Source organism: Panthera onca, chromosome C1, assembly GCF_046562875.1.
Source record: "Panthera onca isolate mPanOnc1 chromosome C1, mPanOnc1 haplotype 2, whole genome shotgun sequence".
Lineage (NCBI taxonomy): Eukaryota > Metazoa > Chordata > Mammalia > Carnivora > Felidae > Panthera > Panthera onca.
The window spans coordinates 145,601,291-145,622,750 of record NC_138346.1 but is presented as its reverse complement, the minus strand read 5'-3'; the positions used below and the strand labels follow the sequence as shown (position 1 = coordinate 145,622,750).

Here is a 21,460-nt window from a genome sequence, read left to right as displayed (position 1 = left end):
ACCCAAACCCTGGCAGTTTTATGACAGCCTTCCTGTAAGATTCTACTGGTCTATGAAATTAAGTGTGGGAACTACTACTGCTGAGGTTTTCAAGATGTCCATATCCTCCTGTTGACACCTGCTGTTGTGAAGGCTCACAGATATCCATGGTAGATGCCATTATGAACATTTCTTAAAACCCTTTTTTACTTTCCTCTTCTGCTTGCTGGTAATAGTCAGGAACACTGCCAAGGAAGGCTTCACTTCCCCAGCAACCCATAAATTCCATTGCTAAATCTTAGCGTCAACAGATCACCAACACCGCAATAAATTCTACAAAGGAGGGAGAAGAAAGGAAGCGCAAGACCACCCTCCCCTCTGAAGGATGTTGATCACCAGAAAGCACCAGATCTCCAGATCTCATGCAGTGGAGACAGGACACATTCATGCCATCCCACTGTGTATGAAATACCATCAGTCAAAATCCTCTTTACTGATTGTTCCAAGCTTAGTTCTAAGAGATATTTAAAAATTAAAATTGTTTGGAAAATGGTCTCCATGATGCACCCCACTAAATAAGCTTTTAAAATCAATTTATTACCAGATGTAACTAGTTTTGTTTTGTTTTTTAACTTAATTGGTCAAGAAGTAATTGGACAATGTGTGGACTACCCCAAATTAATACTAACAACTGTTAATTAGGCATTTTCTGATTGTCCAAATGTATGCCCTGAAATTTACATGCATTCTCATTCCATCCTCAAAGCAATCCTGAGTGGAAGGTAGACTTACATCCTACCTTACAGATGAGGTAACTGGGGCTTCAGAGGTTATGTGATTTGTAAAAAAAATCACACAGAAATGGTGGAAGTGGAATTTGAAATTAGCCTTGTTATTTCAAAGCCCGTTCTCTTATCTACTGTTCTCATTACTCTTGTATTCTTTGTATTCATTTTATAATACCTATTCATATTCTTGCCAAAAAAAAAACCAAAAAACAAAAAACACCAAGAAAGAGAATGGGATTTTGAGGTCTAGAGGGACCTCGCAGCTTGTCCAGGTCATGCTCCTCATTCAGGGGTCAGATCTGAAATGTGGGGACAGAGGCCGTAGAGAGTTGAGCCCCAGTGACACCTGCATCTTCTGGTTTCCAGGACAGCATTCTCGCCAGCATACAGGGTTTTAGAAAATAGCAACCAAAATAATACCATTTGAGTGAAACTTTACCCTAGAATTGAGAGGGTAATTTAAAAGCACTTGTTTTGGTGACTTCTCTAGCCCTGTTCTGTTTTGTCACCAGTATTGGTGATGGAATGCCACTTGTAATAGTACATACACATGAAGCCCCCTTCTCCTAAAGAGATCAGCCTTACAGTAACAGCTGGACACAAATATGTCAAGATGTAGCTGATATTTATTAAGGTGTTAATACCCAAGTGCTCGCTGAACAACTGCTATCACAAATATATGCAATTAAAAAAATAATCATATCTGTATTCCTCTAAATAGACCATGAATCAATATCCAAATATCTATATCCTGTATTTATATTGTCTTAATATAGATTTGTTATGATCAAGTATAATTATTTCAGCGGAGTGAATTCATCCTGCTAGAATCTCTCCTTTCACGGTTTTATTTTTCATACTAGCATTTGGCCACTAATAAAGTACAAATTAGGAAATGGTCTGCAGCGCTAACACAGATTTCACAAATGCACCCCTTCCTATACACACAGGTACAGAGAGGGAGGGAAAGGCAGAGGGAGGGACACTTTTCTCTCTCTTTAGCCTAGTTCTTTTCAAATATTTTTCTGTTATGGGGCATTTCCCATTTCTCTTGGTTCTAAGTTCTTTTCCTTATAAGTCATTTGTACCTGGCAAAATCTGTATGGAGCCAAAATTGGGTAATTGCATCTGTAGTTTCTGCACTAACTAGAGGGAGCATTAGAGTGGGTGGTAGCTCTGCCTCGGGTCTCAGGCAAATACTAAGCACTGCCTGCAGCAGGCCTCAGGGAAGATGATGTGCAGCAGCTGGTCTTCAGCCTCAGGGTAGGGTGGTCAGGAGGGAGGGGGCTGGACCTGGGCTGAACTGGAAAATGCAGGTCTGCCTGAAGGGGCTCTGTTTAGCTGATCTGTTCAGCAGCCAATTGTTGGCCATATGGGAATGTGGGCAAGTCTTGCCAGATCTTCTGATTTTTCACCGTAAGCCAGAAAATCTGGATTATTACTTTAAAATCTCCTGATTTTAAAAGATCAGCTAACTCAACATTTTAAATAAGAACTTCCTGCCGACCAAACAAAATGGCTTTGTGGGCTGAGATACAGCCTGCAACCTTAGGCCCTTAGAGATGGATAGCCCTAAGGGGCCAGGTAAACAGAAGCATAAGATGTGAATAAAACCACAGCACACTTGGCAAATCAGTTTAAGTGGAAACAAATCAAAACTTGATTTCATTGCTTTGTGCTTCGCACACCCCCCCCCCCCCCCCCGCCGCCACCCCCCTCCCTGGCCATGTACGCATAAAGCAGAAAAACTCAAAAGCCGCATACTTTCAATGATGGTAACAGTTTCTGCCCTTTAAATTTGGTATGTTTGAAGTGAATACATTTGAAGGGTTGTCTTGCTTGAGGAGTAACAGATTCAGGGAGAACGGTGTAGTTTGGGAGGGAAGGAGCTAGGCAAAAGTGATTCAGAGCTGGGGGCTGAGGGGGCAGGTGGGCCGAAGAGCAGAGAATGAGGGGTGAGTACCACTTGGGAAGTGAAGAAAGAGATCATCTACCCCCCAAAGATAAGGGAAGAGGAACATTTATTTATATCTCAAAATTGATTTGGGGGTGATAGGGAAGACAGGGTTAGGAGAGTCCTTACCCAAGAAAGGGAAAATCATGACCTGATACATACTGAGAAGTAGTGTGGGATCTCTGTGGGTGGGCAGAGTGCCATTATTTCGCCATTGCTAGTGTGTGCGCGTTAATTTGTGTTGTGGCTTCTGCAAAAGGAGAACCGGAGTGAGAAGGAAGGTGAAGGGTTCATGTGAGAAGGGAGAATGTAGAAGCAGAAGAGGACACTGCACAGCAGCCAGTACCAAAAAGGAAACCCGGGAAAGCGTTTGCATTGCAGAAAGTTGGCTGTGTTGGGATCCAGAGCGAGGTGGCCCCCCAGCTCGCACGCGGCTCCCCGGGGCTCCAGCTTGTTTTGCTTGTGGAGGGCTCGCATGCTCAGCGTGGCTTGCGGCAGCCCCCACACCCCCGCGTATGAAGTTAGCGACAGCACGACCGCATCTGCCCAGTCGGGGCTTGCTGCTGGGGAACAGTGGAGGCTGACTTGCCGCCCCTTCTCCCTGGCTGGGTGCCTCCATGCAGGACACGACCTCAGACCTGCACTGTGACCCCCACTAACGCTGCCGCCTGGTTTATCTGCTCTTCTGGGGAGAAGCCTTCCATCGTTCGCCTAGAATAGGTCGAACAAATGCCCTCTCTGAAAGTGGAGAGGTTCAGAGAGGTGACACTTTAGCGGATCTCTGTTGGTAGCGGAGGCTACACTCCTAGCCTGAGAGGGGGATTTTTAAAAGCATTGTTCTCTTAATCATCCCGAGCATAGCACATTGTTCCTGGAATTTCAGCATTTTCTGGGAAAGAACTCTTTTGATTCATCAGCAGGTTCTATTCCAGTCCTTAGGACTGTCATCCCTGGGTGAGCTGAACCATGTCCTTCTCAGCTGGTGAAACTTTAAATTTTTAACACTTTGGTTGCCTTCAGAATAGAAGACGCATTTTAAAAACGTGCCCTCGGGGCGCCTGGGTGGCTCAGTCGGTTAAACGTCTGACTTCGGCTCAGGTCATGATCTCACGGTCCGTGAGTTTGAGCCCCGCATCGGCCTCTGTGCTGACAGCTCAGAGCCTGGAGCCCGTTTCAGATTCTGTGTCTCCCTCTCTCTCTGACCCTCCCCTGTTCATGCTCTGTCTCTCTCTGTCTCAAAAATAAATGTTAAAAAAAAAAAAAATTTAAAAACGTGCCCTCGCATCAGGGTAATGCAGTGAAGGTCTTCGGGGTTTTTTCTCCTTATGGAAGCCAGTTTGTAGTATTGAGAGAATGGGTGCAGATTTCCTTGCACTATTGCTGGGAAAAAGAACAGTTCTTCGAATTCCACTGTTTGTTCTTCCAGTGCCTCCAGTCCACAGATGGGAACCCAGAAAGATCCTATCAGGAAGTGAAACTTGTAAATAATCTTTGTGCTGGTGTGGGGCATCATGGATCAACAAATGGGACAAGAGGTCTTCTTGAAACTTCTTATGAAATACACTTTGAAAAGACCACAATCTTAGCGATTCTCTTCTGGAAATAATAATAGGAAACATCTATGAAGTACTCACACGCACCTGGCACTGTTTGGAGCACTTTGCATGTAGTAGCTCATTTGCCCCTCACGATGGGCAGAGTGCCCCAGTGTGGACGCACTTCCCCGTGACCGTGGGCAGCAGTCAAGGAGCTCGGGCGTGTATTGGGGGTAGTAGCAGGGCAGTGATGGGAACCAAAGCCCTTGCTGCTTCAGGATCCGTCCTTTCAAGGATTGCATTACTGCCTCTTGCCCTCTCTCCCGGCAAGGGCCTCAGATTGGCGTTAGAAACTCTTTTGCTTTCCACATTACCTCAGCTTTAAACTCAGGATCAAGGTGGAATTTTAAAAAAGAATGAATATTATACTCCTTCCCTAATTGCTCCTCCACAAACAGAATGAACAGAGTTGTCAGGAGCTGTTTCCATCCAGGAACAGAAAGCTGATGATCTTCCTGGAACCATGTTCTAGCATCTTGGACCGCTCATCCTCGGGGCTGCCGTTGGGGCCTTGCTGCTGTCACAACCCTCACTCTTGGCACCAGAATCGTTTTTAAGAGCACAAAAGCTGTTTTACGTTTACCTTTACAACTAGTGGGTTTGGAATGCTTCTGAGAACCCTAAAAAAAAAAAAAAATTGTTTTTCACACTTAACGTAAGGCAGTGGGAGGTCCATGAGTCTGGAGCTTAGGGACTTGAGTTCTGGTCCTCGCCCTTTCTTCTACTGACCATGTGACCTTGGATTTCACAGGACCTGGATTTCATCCCCTTGGGAGTGATGGGGGTGAATAGTGGCAATATGACTGGTTTCTTGAGGGTAAGGTGCTATTATACAGGACGGTAGTTTATCAACAACAGTAGTTGTGTGTGTTAGGCAGTGACTGGACCAGTGTGTCCTTTGTGAGCCGTGGAAGTCATTTTCCATGGGTGAGCGGTGAGGTGGATGCTTGGGAGTACTTGGGAAGGTTTGTGTTGATGTGAACTTCTTCCCTTTCCTGTTCTTCCCTTACCTGTGTTCTAGTGTGGACGATAGTATGGGTGTGGACTCAGTTTCTGGCCCAAACTCCATTTCCTTGGCTTTTCCCCCTCCTACTTTGGGCTCGCCTCCAGTTTGCCTACAAAGTACTGTTTGTTGTGAGGGTGAAGCGGGCGATTCTGGGCAGCGACACTGTGGCTGCAGGCAGTTACTGTAGTTCAAAGCAAAAAGCCAGGCTGGAGTAGGAGGGACACTGACGGGGCTTGTGCATTAGAATTTCGTACACTGGTTTTTGAAGGAAAGAAAGGGGGATAAGACATGACTTGTCACTAGGAACGTTATGAAATGCCCTTCCTAACGGAACGGAATTGGGTGAGGAAAAGAGGCCTTTAGGAAATCACTGCCTATTACTCTGAAAGCAAATGCTTTTTTTTTTGTTGTTGTTTTTTTGGTGAAAGCAAATGCTTTTTGAGCAGTGTGTCTTGTGGTACATTCTAGTAGGATACAAACAAAAATAAGAAATAATAAAAACCGGTGTCATTTTGGTGAATTTTTAGGTGGTCCATATTGAGCCAAACATTTTTCATGTTTTATCCTCACTTCAGTCATGGAGATAGGTATCATTTGTTGTTGCTGTTCCATTTCAAAGATTACAAAATTGAGGGGCGCCTGGGTGGCTCAGTCGGTTAAGCGGCCGACTTTGGCTCAGGTCATGATCTCGCGGTCCGTGAGTTCGAGCCCCGCATCGGGCTCTGTGCTGACAGCTCGGAGCCTGGAGCCTGTTTCAGATTCTGTGTCTCCCTCTCTCTGACCCTCCCCCATTCATGCTTTGTCTCTCTGTCTCAAAAATAAATAAACGTTTAAAAAAAAAATTTAAAAAAAAAAAAAAAAAAAAAGATTACAAAATTGAGGCTCACTCTGTTTAAATAACCTAGCAAGGGTCTGGGCACCTGGGTGGCTCAGTCAGTTAAGCGTCCGATTTTGGCTCAGGTTATCATCTCACAGTCTGTGAGTTCAAGCCCTACTTTGGGCTCCATGCTGACAGCTCAGAGCCTGAAACCTGCTTCGGATTCTGTGTCTCCGTGCCTCTGCCCCTCCCTGCTCATGCTCTGTCTCTCTGTCTCTCTCTCAAAAATAAATAAAGATTAAATAAGATACCAAGGGTTACAGTGCTAGTAAGTACCTGGAGGAACTAAACTTTGAACCTGGATCTGTCTCTCATCCACAGAATAAAACATGAGTTACATTTCCCTCCTGCTTTCAGGGAGGCGACTGGCTTGTGAACAGTGTAGTATAATTGAGCACAGTGTGCATGCAGTATATGCTGTAACCCCTGCATGAGCTAAAGTTTTTGGACATTTGCTTGGAGGAAAGAGAGACTGACCAAGAGTCAGACGCTTAACTGAGTGAGCCACCCAGGTGCCCCGAGACTGTAAAGACCAGTGAAGATTTCATACACACAGAAGAATGGTTTCAGAAAGGACCTTGAAGATGCAATAGACTGGGACCGTCAGGGTGGGAGTGGTGAGGTATGGAAATGACAAAGGAAGTATGCAGTGTGTTTGGGGGAATTGATGCTGTGACAGAGTGAGAGATGTGGGAGAAAAGGAGAGCAGAAAAGCAGTTTGGGACAGGTTACTGAGGGCCTGGAGTGTCCTGCTACAGAATTTGGACTTCGTTCCATTGCCTTTGAAGGTTATTCCACTAAAGGTTCACGAGAAGGGACTTTATTTGCTTTAGTCTCTGACTTCATCGATGGTAGCTTGAAGAGAGGAGTAAATGTCTGCAGCAGGGATTCCCCGACTGGGCTGCACCTTAGGTCACTGGGAGTTCCTTAAATGAACAGAATGGCGCACTCACCCCCAGCAGTGATGCTGATGGTGTAAATCTGGGGTGGGGCCTGGCCTGGAGGATTATATTTGAAAGGTGCTTCTGAGTGCAGCCAGATCCAGGAATAGGTCCTGTGGGCATTAGAACATCGGGGACTGGGGCTGGACCGAGCCCAACAGTCATTGTGTGGATAATTTTGAAACGATGCGAGGGGGCCAGTAATCAAACCTTGGAGAAGATCTGTCGTATATGCTCTATAAATCTTAAATAATAATCTCAGAACAGGGTCATTTCCACATAAATTTTCCCATTCATGTCTAGAATGTAGTATGGCTCTAATCTTTATGCCTGTGTGTTCTATTTGCCCTTTTTTCTTTTATTTAGAGGGAAATGGAATATGTAGGATTTTCTCGGTGACTGTTCATCAGCGCAGTCTCTCAGGATGTGAGTTCTGGAGTCCACTGCCTCAGGCAGGGTGGCTCAGTGCTCACAGTTCACTACAGTCTCTTAGGAGTTGGCCGAAATGCTGCTCACTTGTCCATTTCCTGGGACCCAGCCTGAACCGAAGCCTTTTTTCCAAATGTTGCAGATCTCTCTTACTCCCCTTTCTTGAGTTCTAAATCAACTATTGACGTTTCAAGTTTAGTTTCTGCTGGGAAGGCAAACAGTTCTACCAAGGGAGAAGCGATTTCTCAAGATTAAAGAAATTTGAAATTATAATTTATGCTTAAAAAAATAATGTTAGTCCAAGTTTTAGCTCTCCTCTCTCTTCCTTCTCTACTGTTCTTTATCCTGCCGGGTGTCTGCAAACCATTCTCATGACCTCCTGCCTGTGTGGCATATTTGTAGTGGGGCCAGATTATACATACACCACTGACTGACTTTTTCATCTGACCTCCAAATTCAGCTTTTGAGCCCCTTCGTTTCTTTGAATTTTGCTAACAAAGTCTTCTTGTTGAAAGGAATATTATTTTTCATGGAACTGTATTGATGGTGTGTGGAATAATAGGAGCATGCTTTTTAAAGTTCAGACCTAAGGCCCCCAAATCCTAAACCTCTCCAATTTGCTGTTGCTTACTTTATACTTTGGCATTTCAGGTCTAGAGGTGGTTAGCACCCATCGGACATCCCAGCCCCTCCCTGAAAATTAAAAGGAGCACAAAAATGAAACTGAATTCCTTGTTTTTCTTCACCCCTCGGTTAATTTAACGGACTCCATTGGCTCGCCCTCATTTGCCCTTTTTACACCTCCCAAATTAATGTTATGTGCACCTTTGGTTAGAACGGTGTGAGTAATTTCTGAGTCGCTTTTGAAAACTGTTCCTTACGGTTCTTTTCTTCACCATACCAGTAGATCTGGCCAGTGTTTTTCTTTCTAGCTGCTTAACTCCTGGGTGGTTCTTGTTGCCACATAAGTTTCAGTTGATTTAGTGATCCTGATTTCATGGCACACTGTATCAAATGCTTCAGAAAGATCAAAGTACACGGGGATCCTTGGATTCCCTTCCGTTGCTAACTCACTTGTGCTGTAGCCAGGCAGTCCTGGAGTCTTGCAGTACAGGATTCTGCTCAAGGTGAGGAAGCAGCTCTTCTCCCTGGCTTTTCCATTCTGCAGATATCCTTTCCTTTCCTGTATTCATTTATTTAGCAACATGTAGTGGGCTGTGTATCTCTGAGCCCCTTCAACCACTTTTTGCTGCAAAAAGGAAAAACTCTGAGCCTTTCATGTGCCATACCCATGGGACTATTCTCCCCACGAACTTTCATGCTGGAAACAAGCCCCATCTAATTGTACCTTATTGATAGTAAAATGTGTTGGTTAAAAGTAGACTCTGTGGCCAGCCAGGCTGCCCGAGTTCTGCTATTTGCTAACAGTGTTACTTTGGACAAATTGTTATCTTTTTGTCTGTTTCCTGATCTGTAATACAGAGGTAGTGGTAATTCCTACCTCATAGGGTTGTTATCAGGAATAATTGAGTCAGTGTATGTAAGTGGCTAAAATTTGTTTAGTTAGGTTTAGTTTAAACCTTGGTGAATAATCTTTCAGAAGTTTATAATAACGTTTCTGGGTTTTCTAGGCATTTTGTTACTCTCTTGTGCTGTTTGCCTTAGCCATTCCATTACAAGCAAAGGAAAGAAAACTAAATCAAACTATCCGATTTTGCCACCTTAGGGTTATTCATAAATTGCTTTTTTTCCTTTAAGATTCCATTATAATAGGGGCACCTGGGTGGCTTAGTTAAGCTTCCGACTTCAGCTCAGGTCATGAGCCACATCAGGCTCGATGCTGACAGCTCAGAGCCTGGAGCCTGCTTCAGATTCTGTGTCTTCCTCTCTCTTTGCCCCTCCCCTGCTGGTGCTCTGTCTCTCTCAAAAATAAACATTAAAAACATTAAAAAAATTTTTTTTATGTTTTTATTTTTGAGAGAGAGAGAGACAGAGCCTGAGCAGGGGAGGGGCAGAGAGAGAGACACAGAATCTGAAGCAGGCTCCAGGCTCTGAGCTGTCAGCACAGAACCCAATTCAGGGCTCGAACTCATGGACCGTGAGATCATGACCTGAGCTGAAGTCTAAAGCGTAACCGACTGAGCCACCCAGGCACCCCATTAAAAAGGATTTCTTTATAATAGATAATTGAGAATTGATATATTCACTAGAACAGTGATGTGTGTGAATTATTCCCTCTCAGCTCCTATAATTTGGTACCTTCAGATGTGTACAGATGTTTATGATGTTTATGTATTTTTTAAATCCTTTTTAAGAACACGATTTTGTTGGTAGTGTAAGTTTTATTTGTTTGACTTGTTAGGAGCAATCCTTTTAAGTTGTTGGATTTTTCATATATTATTTTTTAAATGGATGCACAAAGAGAATTAAATTTTTTTAAGACTGTTTTTAACTGAGCTCTACACTCAACGTGGGGCTCAGACTTATAACCTCAAGATCAAGAGTCACATGCTGGCCTGGCTGAGCCAGCCAGGCGCCCCTAAATATTTTTTTTAATAAGGAAGCAGAAATACTCACTACAGAAGATGAGTAGACAAAACGTGCCTTCCAAAGAAAAATGTCTTATAGGGCAGTGTTTAGTCTACACAATACACATCACAGTCAGCAGTCAGTAAATAACCCACGGCTGTCCACGGCTAACAGTTTGTGCCAGAACCATTTTGAATACTCTTAACTTGTGTATAGGTATTTGCATTTAGTCAAACTTATGTTGTTTCTTGCTATTCTTTCATACTTACGCTCTTTAAGTGACTGCCCATCAGCCAGGATGGCCTACTTTACTTATATATTTCCATACTAACTGAAGAATGAGAGGGAGACTAGGAAAAAATGTATTGAAATTTTGATCATCACAGTATGACCTGTAGATCTGTCTTCTTTATTATTTCATGAAGTAATATTCAGCCACAGCCCAAGAGCATATGTAACCTAATTTGTATGGACTTGCATTGCCAGGGTTTAAAATGAGTTGGCCTGTTGCAAAATACACATTTACAATTTACACTTTACAAAAATTTGGCAAGGTGATGAAGCCACGTGATGCAGCTAAGAGAACATTACAAGTTGGGTTTGAAAAGTAAGTAAGAGTCTTCTGAGTAAAAGTTGTGTAGCACAGAACTATAACTCCACAGCCAAAAAGGCACCCACTCGTTTCTCTTTAATTAAAAGGAGGAAGTACAGACCCAGGGTGAGTTTTAGCTCCATTACCTGCTGCTTTGAGAAAATGACTTAACATCTGTGAGCCCCACTGCTTCTTCTCACATAGGGTTAGCGACCCTTCCCTTTAAAGGCAGTTCTGCAAATTCAGTGAGGCAGGGCATGTGAGGGCCCCCAGGTCAAGTTCCTAATTCTGTGCAGCCTGGGTGAGTTCCTATGTGTGATTGGAAGCCTGTGACCCTGGGGCACTGGGCTGAGAGGTCTACCAGCCCAGGTCTATAGTCACCCTGGCCCTGTGTTTCTCCTCTGTGGCTGGCTTTTCGAAGTCCTGCCATGGGGTGCTCCAAGCAGTGCTTTCCTTCTCAGCTCCTTCAAAGCCAGGAAACCCCTGTGCCCAGAAGGGACCCTAAACCATCATGCAGGCAGAATTTTTTAAAATGGTGTGTACCCCTTTACTACATTTCTGCTGTGGGAAATGACACTCTGGCTCCTGGAAAATGGCTCATACCCCTCTGTGGGTAGATGCCAGTCTAGGCAGCCAGTTGGCTCCGAGGACGTCTTCCTTGAAAGCCATGGCCCAGGTTCTGCAAAGGCTGGGAGGTGAGTGTGAGTGCCAGAGACGTCCTTCACCGAAAAGCCTGTTCCAGGTGCCATCCTGGAAGTGCAGACAGACAAGGACACTGACTGAAGGCTGCGAGTACAGAGAGAGACCGTCTCTTAGGTGACCAGACAGCTTGTCAGTTTTCTTTTTCTTGTTTGCAAAATCCAGCCGTAATAATGACCAAGAGTCCTCGTACAAAGAAATCTGTGGCAAACATTTTTAACCACCAAAGTAAGGTCTTTGTCTTTCTTTTTTATGATGAAGGAAGATAAGCGGCATCATTTGAGACATGAGTTTATCATCTCCTCCTCCACACCTCTTAGTCCTCAGAGAAGCTGTCTCTCGTCACTTACTTTGGAGCTTCCAAAATGGCTTTCACAATGTTGCCATCTTCATCCATGGACTGTCATACCTAGGGAGTGGAGACTCTCAAAATGAACTTCCAATATCCTTCCAAAATCAATTTTATCTCTTGTGGCATGATTTGTAGCTACTAGGGAGCATATTTTTTCTCTTCCTAGGAGGTTGTGATATACATAATGTGTGTGTGTGTGTGTGTGTGTGTGTGTGTGTGTGTGTGTGTGTATTTATTTCTCAACAGGTATAAGGTAGAAACACTTCTCCATGAAACACAGAAACACAGAAGGTGCAGGAGAATAGCTGAACAAATGGGAAAGTATGATATGGTACTTAGACCTTGTGGCTCTTAGGAAGTATGTGTGGGGCTGATGCAGTCATAGGAGTGTTGTATGTATTATCCAAATTGTAAACTTTGGGATCCATGCAAGTTAATTTAAGCATGTTTCCTTTGGATTTTCTTAGGAATTCACTTTTTCTTCAGAGGTTTTCCTTCTAGGCTCTTGGAGTCCTAATGAGTAACAGAAATGAAGGTAGGGATACCAAAATGTATTGTATTGTATTGTATTGTATTGTATTGTATTGTATTGTATCTATTTTATTTTATTTTAATGTTTATTTTTGAGAGAGAATACACACATGAGTGGGAGAGGGACAGAGAAGAGACAGAAGATTTGAAGCAGGCTCTGCACTGACAGCAGAGACACCCACATGGGGCTCGAAATCATGAACCCTGAGATCATGACCTCGGTCAAAGTTGTGCTTAACTGACTGAGCCACCCAGGAGCCCCCAAAAATGTATTTTAAAATAGATTGTGTCCTCAAAAACATGGTAACATTGACAGTTTTTTTTTTAAATGAGAGAGAAGTGAGAACAGTTCTGAGCTACGTGCCTTCCTTTCTGTTGCCTTCCCACCGTGTACTTTATGGAGGGGGGGATATGGTAGTGCTTTGGGAAAAAGGATGAAAGACATGAAGAGATCTGAAAAGAGATGAAGAATTGACAAGTCTAGGGAGGCAAAGGACTGGGAGAAGGAAAAGGTGGCAGCCAGGGCCCAGCGGGACCCTAAAAGGATGCTGAGACCCCTCAGAAGTTTGTAGTGACAAGCCCTCATTAGACTGGGCATGCCTGAAGGATGGGGATGTATCTCTGCCCCCACCCAGCCCCCGCTGCCCCTCTTGAACTGCTCTTGCCGTGCACCTGCGCACGCTCCTGCTGCCGAGTGTGCTCCTTAGGGAGGGGGCAGGCAAGGGCAGGTGAGATGCAGTTCATCTGGAGACAGGATAAACTTTCTCCTTCACTCTCTGCAAGTGCCTGGGGTCTTGCCATTGCCAAGATTCTTAATCGCCTTTCTATATGTGCTCTATTTCTTGGCTTGTCAGGAGGGCAATAGCACACTATTACAGGTGAGTGTGAGCTAAGCGCTGAAGCAGAGAGGAATGGAAAAGGAGAGAATTTCAACAGTTTCACTCAAAGCTGAGGTCATGTGTATGTTGTTTTATTTTCCCTCTTAAAAAATCCCAGTTAGAGAAAAGAATTCAGGGAACAAATATTAGTCAGCTGATTAGGTTCTGAACTTGCACAGACTTTGTACCTTGGCATAAGAGTGGCTATCCTAGAACCTTTTGAACTTTTGCCATTGAGTAATTCTGAAAAGGCTGAAAGAGCCAGTCGTAGGCACTGGGGAAGAGCACTGTGTCCTCTGCTTGGGTAATAAAGGTACATATTATTGAGGTGGGTAAGGACCCTAGGTAGTCGAACAGGGTTATAGCATGTAAATTGCAGAATCATTTAGAGATGAAGAAATGGATCACAGATGGTCACTGGGCTTGATTTGTCTCCCAGGATTCACTATTGTTTTGAGAATTAGCAGAGTGTAGAGGAAATGGCCCAGATTTTATACTTAGGAAAGACCTGTTATTCAGCTCTCCATTTGACCACTTTCTAGCTGAGACATCAGGACAGTTACTTAACTTCTCTGACCCTATTTCCTCAGTTGGGAATAAGAGAATAGGACATTCATAGATCTGTTGGGAAATGTTGAAACTAAGAGCTGATTAAAATGAGATGCTGTCTAGCCAAGAGTAGGAACTTAATGTCCATCAATTTCTACTTCAGTCAAAATTTGGCTTTTTATATAGAATAATTGCCCTACTCTCCATGTTGAGTTTTGAAACATGAATAAATTTTATTTAAGCCATCAGCTTGTGATAAAAGGAGCTGTTTATCCAAGACAGGCCTGTAAGTACCTTGTAACCCAAGAGATTTGTGTGCAAGGACAGAGAGCGTACAGATGAAGCCATCCACATCTGGAAGTCCAGAAACCAGGCACTAAACGCACATACAAACTCCTAGGGCTGGCATGCTCTGCATATAGCAGATTCTTAAACCATCTGTTTATTAATTTTTAAACATTACCCCGAAGTTCACCAAAGTCAGAGGGTAGCACAATCAACCCAAACTCAGAATTTTGGAACTGCTTTCTGATTTCATAAGCACAGAGAAATCCTTAGTTGTTCATTGAAAGAACGCACTATACCACTGTCTTCTGTGTGGGATTGGTATCCGTCATGTTAGGGGACTGTGAGCTTGAGGTTGGTGCGCCTAGAGACCGTAGCCCCCCTGGAACGCTCTCCCCGCCCCTCCACCCCAAGTTCGCGGCAGTGTGCACGCTCTCTTGACTCAGCCAGGCGCAAGACAAGTAATTTCCTCCCATCCTCGGGTCTTTCAGTTGCTGAGCTGGAGTGAATATACTGGGATGTGGCTATGCGCTTTACAATTTTGCATAAATCCATCCTCCACTCCCTGGAAAGACTGGGTCCCGTCTTTACACCTTCCCCTAGGCGATTTTGTTCCACGGGCGGGGGCGGGGAGGAGAGGAAAGGAAAGGAGGAAAACGGAGGCAGACTACACGCGGCACCGCGCTCTGCGCGCTCGGAAGGAAGCGTGCAGTCCATTGACTCGGTACTTGTGGGGAGGGGAGAACCGAGGCAGGGGCTGGAAACGGAAGGGCTGCGAGCGCTCCGGCCGCGAGGCCTCCGGCAGGGGGAGGCCCGGGCCTCGGGGAGCCACCTCGCCAGAAGCCGGTGTAGCGGGTCAGAGGACAGCGCCCGGAGGGACCATGGCGAGGCGGGCGGGGGCGGCGGTAGTTATGCAACCCGCAGCCCCCCTGTGTCCTCCCTCGCGCGGGTCTGCGCCCCTCCCTCCACTCTGCCAACACTCGGATCTCTCGCTCTTTCTCTCCCCTGTGTTTTCAAACAGGAAGTGCACGGCTGTCTGTAACGTGCCGGGTCCCAGGATGGAGGAGTGAAGTCTCTGTCGCCGCTGGTGCCAGCCTGCGGAGCGCCCCCCTCCCCCCGGAAGCCAAGTCCCCGGAGAGCGCCCTGAGGGAGCAGGGTGGCCGCCTGGTCCAGGTGCGTGGGGCCGGGTCGGGGAGCCCGCGGGCCGGGCGCTGGGCTGTCACTGGCCGCCGCCCCTGGGTGCCGCCGAGCCTGCTCTCCAGCTCCGCGCCGCAGCCTCACTCGCGTGCCGCAGTAGCCTGGTGGCACCCCCCTGCCCGCCTTCGTCCCCAGGGGTCTCTGCCCAACTGTGGCCTGCTGCCCCGGGCGTGTTGGTCCCCCGCCCCTGGAGGGCGGGAGGGCTTTGGGCTGCCTGACGCCTGCGGGACCTGCCCGGGCTTACTTAGCCTAGGCAGGCGCTTTCCAGGCGGGGCTGCCTTTGCCCGGGAGGCTTCCCCGAGTCCCCAGCTGCCCTCTCCGCCCTCACCGCCGCCTCCTCCCGCCACTGCTGCCCGACGCGGGGCGCTCTGTTGCTCCGAAGTCTCTGGGAGGCTTGGATGTTACGAAGGGTAGCGTGTGAGAAGTGGGGACCTAGGGAGAGAGAGAGACGGTGAGCGAGGTGTAAGGTGGAAAGGGGAGCAAGAGTCTTGGTGCGCGGCTTCCGAAAGCCCACCTTCTCAGCGGAGCCTTGCTGTCTGTTGGTGTGTTTGTTTTGTTTTGTTTCTGTTTTTTGGGGGGGGTTGGGGGGGTGGTTGGAGCCAGGCTTTCAGAACAGAGGGAATTAGTGATGTAGACATGCGCTGGAAAGGTAGCGACCAGAAATGAGGGACAGCTACTTCTGAGGTGTTTAGTCTGGTGTCTGGCTGCTTAACTCCAGTTGTGGTTTCTCTCAGCCAGGCTCCCTTGCTCAGACAGAAGGTACTCTTAAAGGTATGAGCCAGACGTCTTTATTCATTATATTCCATTTTCCATCAGAGGAACATGGAGAATGACTTCTCGCATTCACCAAGTAGTTTATAATTTCACATCTGTGTCTTGCTGCCTCTCGGATGTTCCCAGGCGGAGAGCACAAACTGCTCGAGAAGAGGGTGGTTTCATGCGCAGGCTTAGTGCTTCTTCATTTCCCTGGCAGCTCCGGTCTCTGCAGACTAAGTCAAATTGACTTCTCCCCTAATGAAAGCCTGGCCTTGTTTCTCCGCCTATATTTATCTACCTGGTGAAACTCCAGTCTGGTGGAGAGCCACTAACGGAGGTTGGATAGTTGAGAAGAATCAGTTTAATGGCAAGATTGGCCTCAAATGCAATGTTTGAACAATGTTAAAGCCAGTAGCGTCCTCCTACTCTTATTTAAGAAGAAGGGATGTGAGCAGAGGACTAAAGGGGAGGCAAGTCAAGAAGGGTCTCTTTCTACAGCGTTGGAGGGAGTGTGTAGAATCCCACTACCATGTGCACTTATTAACTCCTTCACCTTATGGGGAGGCTAAACTTCATCAGGGAGCAGCGTTCGCTGTAGATTTAAATTCGGGATGTCATATGCTGGCTATGCTATTCTAATTTGTACCTTTTGTAATAAAATATATTCCCCTACATAACTAATTTTGCTTTGAAAGGAAAATCTTCTGTGGTCAGGTAGCCTGGTAAATTTGTACTGCCCTCTCTCTCCCTTTTTTAATGCCTGTCATCAGTGATTTTAATTCCGTGATCCCATTATTCCAATAGTCCCTCAGAACTTTAATCCCTTTTAGAAAGCAGCTGCTTTGAGTGTTGCGATAGTATCAGTAATTGGCATAATTGCGTTAGCAGTAAATAGCCAAGATACACTGTGAGAACTGAGCAATTAATTTCATCTTTCTCTAGATAGATGGACTTGGATGTCTTAAATTTGAATTTCATTGTGATATGTCCGTGTTTAGGCCTCTTCTCTTTGCCAGATACATGACATGATTAAAACAAGTCAGTGAGAGGGACTCTTGAAAGACCTGTACAACCGTAGTGTTTTGTCTCTCTTTTTATACCCAAGTATACTCCTGGCTCTCCAGTTCGTTAATTTATTTGAGGAGTGTCTTCAGTTCGCTCTGCTTCAAGATAAAATAGAACAGCCTTTGTGACTCTCCAAACTCATACCCTGTTTAGAGACAGGATTTGCTCCCACCCTAGGAAAATTTAATATTAAGTAGTAACCCAGAAATAATGATAATTGATCTTAAGAGCTCTTCATTTTCTGTTGACAGAGCACATTTTCTAGATCGCATTTATAATTTGTTACTCCCTTTCATAGTCTGGTGAAACAGGTCTTGTTCACTCTGTTTTGTGGAGAGAGGAAACTGAGGCTGCGGAAATGGGACTTGTAAAATGGGACTACGTAAATGGGGATGCTGGGACGTCTTTTGATGAACACGTCCTTGGCACATCTGTAATCTGGAAAGTTGCTGCCTGAGAAAGGGATGTCCATGCTGATTCAGGTGGTCTTTCGCTGTTCCCAGCAAGCTGGTAATGACCGACTCCAGACTGGCCTTACCTACGTCTTTGGATCTTTTCCCATAACCTCTACCCAGAGCTGAGGGGTTTTTGTTTTGTTTTGTTTTGTTCCCACATCTGACATTTACACTTCCTCTGTGTTAGTCACTAGATTTAGCTGTGTTTGTATCAATCTGATCTGTTTTCTGCTGCCAGAATTCTAATGGCATATTTTAATTTACAGATATTTTATGTCAAGTCTTAGTAAACTGTCTCTTTTTGAAGGGTCAGATTGTTTTTTAGAACAGAAAAGCAGTACTTCTGGTTTAACCCTAGAACACTTTATGTCCCAGAAAAGAAATAATAAATTATAAAATGATGTGTGGGACTGTCTCTACAGCCCACTACCATACATAACGTACTACCACCGTATATAGCCCTGCAACTCCCACCTCAGTTCAGGATACCCACAGTAAAGGTCATATCACAGGGGTGACTGGCTGGCTCAGTCAGTAGAGCATGATCTTGGGGTTGTGAGTTTGAGCCTTATGTTGAGCATAGAGATTATAAAAAAGAAAAAAAAGGTCATATTACAGAACAACAATAGCAAATCCATGTATGCTTTAAATTCTATGTTGAGTAATTTTGTAGTATTCTCCAGATGGAAATAAGTTTATTCCTTCTTATCTTTGTGATGCTTAAAGTTAAGGTTTTCTTTAGCTAATATTTTATGCGGCATTAAGAAAAACATAAAATTGAGAATACGTTTTTACTGGGAAATGCTGCATGCAATATTTATTTTGTCTTCAACAGAGTATCTGTAGTGATCTATAACTTCTGTTCCTTAGAATTGTACCAAGTATCAGAAGGGGAGAAGGTGGGAGAGGAAAGAGATAAAAGTAAGTGGTCTTTCTTTTATAAATGAGGAATGAAATATGTATTTTTTCTTAATAAACAATGGACTGCCATTTCTGTCTGTCTGGGACAGTTCCAATAGCTTGTGAATAGGAATGAAAGCATACTAGCTTTGATGTTAAATGCCAAGGAGAAGTTTGTGACCAAGAGAGGGCTAGAGTAGAGATTGATTGTGTTAGCATTTTCATTTTGTCAAAACCCTCTGGTTTTTTCATGTCCATTATATAGTAAAAATTGTCTTCTATTGGAAATTGCAAGCTTTAAAGCAGTGGTTCTCAACCCTTCACACAAATTGGGAAGCTTTTATTAATACTTAAAGATTTCAAAGATTTTGATTTGCTTAGAGTTTTACTTCTTATTTCTGATGATTGCTAATTTTGAGTGACAGAGGTACTATGTGTCACTCAGCTGAATATATAGTGTAAATAATGCCTATAAAATCTTCTTGTACTTACACAGTAGGAGTATATATCTATGTGAGACGTGGGTTCAGTGCACTGAAATCTGCCAGCACCTTGAAGTGCATGGGCTGGAAAATCAGGACCAAAGTAAAACAACTGCTCCGGGCTAGGGCTGGCGAAATGGTGATTTAAATGTACAGTCTGTTAGCCATCAGATTATCAAGATACCAATCTCCGTCTTTCTTGTACATTAAATAGATGATGTGTAAAGTCCTGACTTTGAATCTGATTTTGTTTCCAGGTTAATTGTTTTTCATGGTCAACTTTGAGGTCTTAGAAGTACTCAGTTATGGATAACTGGAATTCTTGTAAGACCATTTTCCCTAAATTACTTCTGTGCATATCTTTTCCTTACGTTAATATAGTCAGGACTCTGACACCAGTTGCATAATTGCCACTGGTTTAAGTACCACCAGCAGCAGCCTTATTTTCATTTCCCAGAAGCTAAAAGAAGCTTCTTCTCAACCTTAACCTTTACAGTTTTTGATAAGTATGTGGAAAGAGATATTATTTTTCCTTATTTTGTGGTGGAAAAAATGGACACATAAGTTCCTACTGAATCGGTCTCTTTGGTTTCCATGCCTGTTTCTGTGGTTTTGGTGTTCTGTTAAAGACAGGATAGGCCGAGCACCAAAACTTATTAAGGTTAGTGCATAATGTCTTTTTTTCTGATTAAACAACAACAACAAAAAATCACTTCCTACTTAATGAACACTTCATGTGTGCTAGACCTTTACATGGATTGTCTCTAATCTTCCTGGTGTTGTGCACAGTGGATAATCTCCCTGTTTTATAGGTGAGGAAACTGAGGCAGGCAGAAATTATAGCTTACCCATTCACAGAAACAAGTGAAGCCCTGGACTGGGATCCAGATTTCTGATTCCCCATGCTAAAACTGTCCCTCCTTCATATCTGCTTCTTTCTGTCCTTAACCTCCCTAGTGAAGAGACATGATCACACTTCGTTTAGTCTTAAGTTTAACTTTGCCCTCTCAGCAGGGGTTAAGTTACAGCCACAGAGCATATAAAGGCATTAGGAAATTAGGGACGTGGAAGAGTTAAGGTTTTTATGAATATTTTTGGCTTTCGCACAGTATGTATTCATTTTTTGCCCTAAAAAGCCTAGATATATTGACTCTGTTGGTGAGAGTGTCTTGAGGCAATATTGGCCACAAGCAGCCCAGCTGGATGTTAGGCTGTAAGCGTATTGGTTTTACTGGGAACTCTGCAGTTTGTTGGCAGGTTTGTATCGCCACCAATACTGCATGATGATTTCTTTTTTATTAACAAATTTCCTGATGTTGGCCAATCTGATAGATGTTATTTGTACCTCATAGTTTAATTTTGCCTTTTTATGACAACAAGTGAGGTTGAGCATCCCTTCCTTTTGCTTAATTTCCCTTTTCTGTGAATCAGGTCTCTTGCCCTTTTCTGATAAGTTCTTTGAAAGAATTCTTCTAGCATTCCTGTATATTCTAGAAATGAATCCCTTCTCTGCTTTGGGTATTGTGAACACTTTCTCCCAGTATGTCACTCGCCTGATAACTGTGTAGGGTGACTTTCATTAACAACAACAAAAATCTTTAATTTTAATGTAGGTGAACCCATCGGTTTTTTTGTTTTTTTTTTTAATTTTTTTTTTCAACGTTTATTTATTTTTGAGACAGAGACAGAGCATGAACAGGGGAGGGGCAGAGAGAGAGGGAGACACAGAATCTGAAACAGGCTGCAGGCTCTGAGCGGTCAGCACAGAGCCCGATGCGGGGCTCGAACTCACGGGCCGTGAGATCATGACCTGAGCCGAAGTCGGACGCTTAACCGACCAAGCCACCCAGGCGCCCCGAACCCATCCGTTTTTAATGTTATTGTGGTCTGTGATTGAGTCATTTCAGGAATCCTTCCCTGTTCTAGGATCATACCATGGTTTAGTCTTCCCTCACTTTATTCAAGTTTTATAGGTTTACTCTTGAGTTTTTAAACTATTTGGAATTTAATATATGAGGTAGAAACTATTTGTGAATGAGAGAGAGCATAAGTGGGGAAGGGGCAGAGGGAGAAGAAGAGAGAGAATCTTTAAAAAAATTTTTTTTTAATGTTTATTTATTTTTGAGAGAGAGACAGAGCATGAATGGGGGAGGGACAGAGAGAGTGGGAGACACAGAATCTGAAGCAGGCTCCAGGTTCTGAGCTGTTAGCACAGAGCCCGGCGTGAGGCTCAAACTCAGAAACCGTGAGATCATGAGCTCAGCCGAAGCCGGACACTTACCCGACTGAGCCACCCAGGCACCCCAGAAGAGAGAGAATCTTAAGCCCAGCGTAGAGCCAGATTCAGAGCTCAATCTCACGACTCTGGGATCATGACCTGAGCTAAAATCAAGAGTCGGACACTGAACCGACTGAGTCACACCAGCATGCGCATTTTTATTTTTTAAAAACTGGTCATGTTGTGAGTCAATTTGACCAACACTGTTTCCGAAATAATCTACTCTTTCTCTACAGTTGGTGCTGCCTCTAGCATATAAGTGTATATTGATAGAGATCTCTTTCTGAGATCTCTCATTTGTTTAGGTGACTTAATTGTGTGTTCCTGGGTCATTGATACCCTT

General features: G+C 44.4%; 1 protein-coding gene across 5 annotated transcripts in view; it reads left to right on the top strand.

The window, feature by feature from the left end:
- The window catches only part of LRRC8D (leucine rich repeat containing 8 VRAC subunit D), a 122,923-nt gene that overhangs the window by 7,761 nt on the left and 93,702 nt on the right, over positions 1–21,460 (top strand). For 3 of the 5 annotated variants that reach the window (XM_060621321.3, XM_060621323.3, XM_060621322.3), the window contains exon 2: positions 15,006–15,157. The exons of 1 other annotated variant lie outside the window; for it this stretch is intronic. The gene's annotated coding sequence lies outside the window, so the exon portion shown is untranslated. Of the gene's footprint in view, positions 1–14,685; positions 14,709–15,005; positions 15,158–21,460 lie in introns of those variants that run through there. One more of the 5 variants, XM_060621326.3, reaches the window with a different exon arrangement.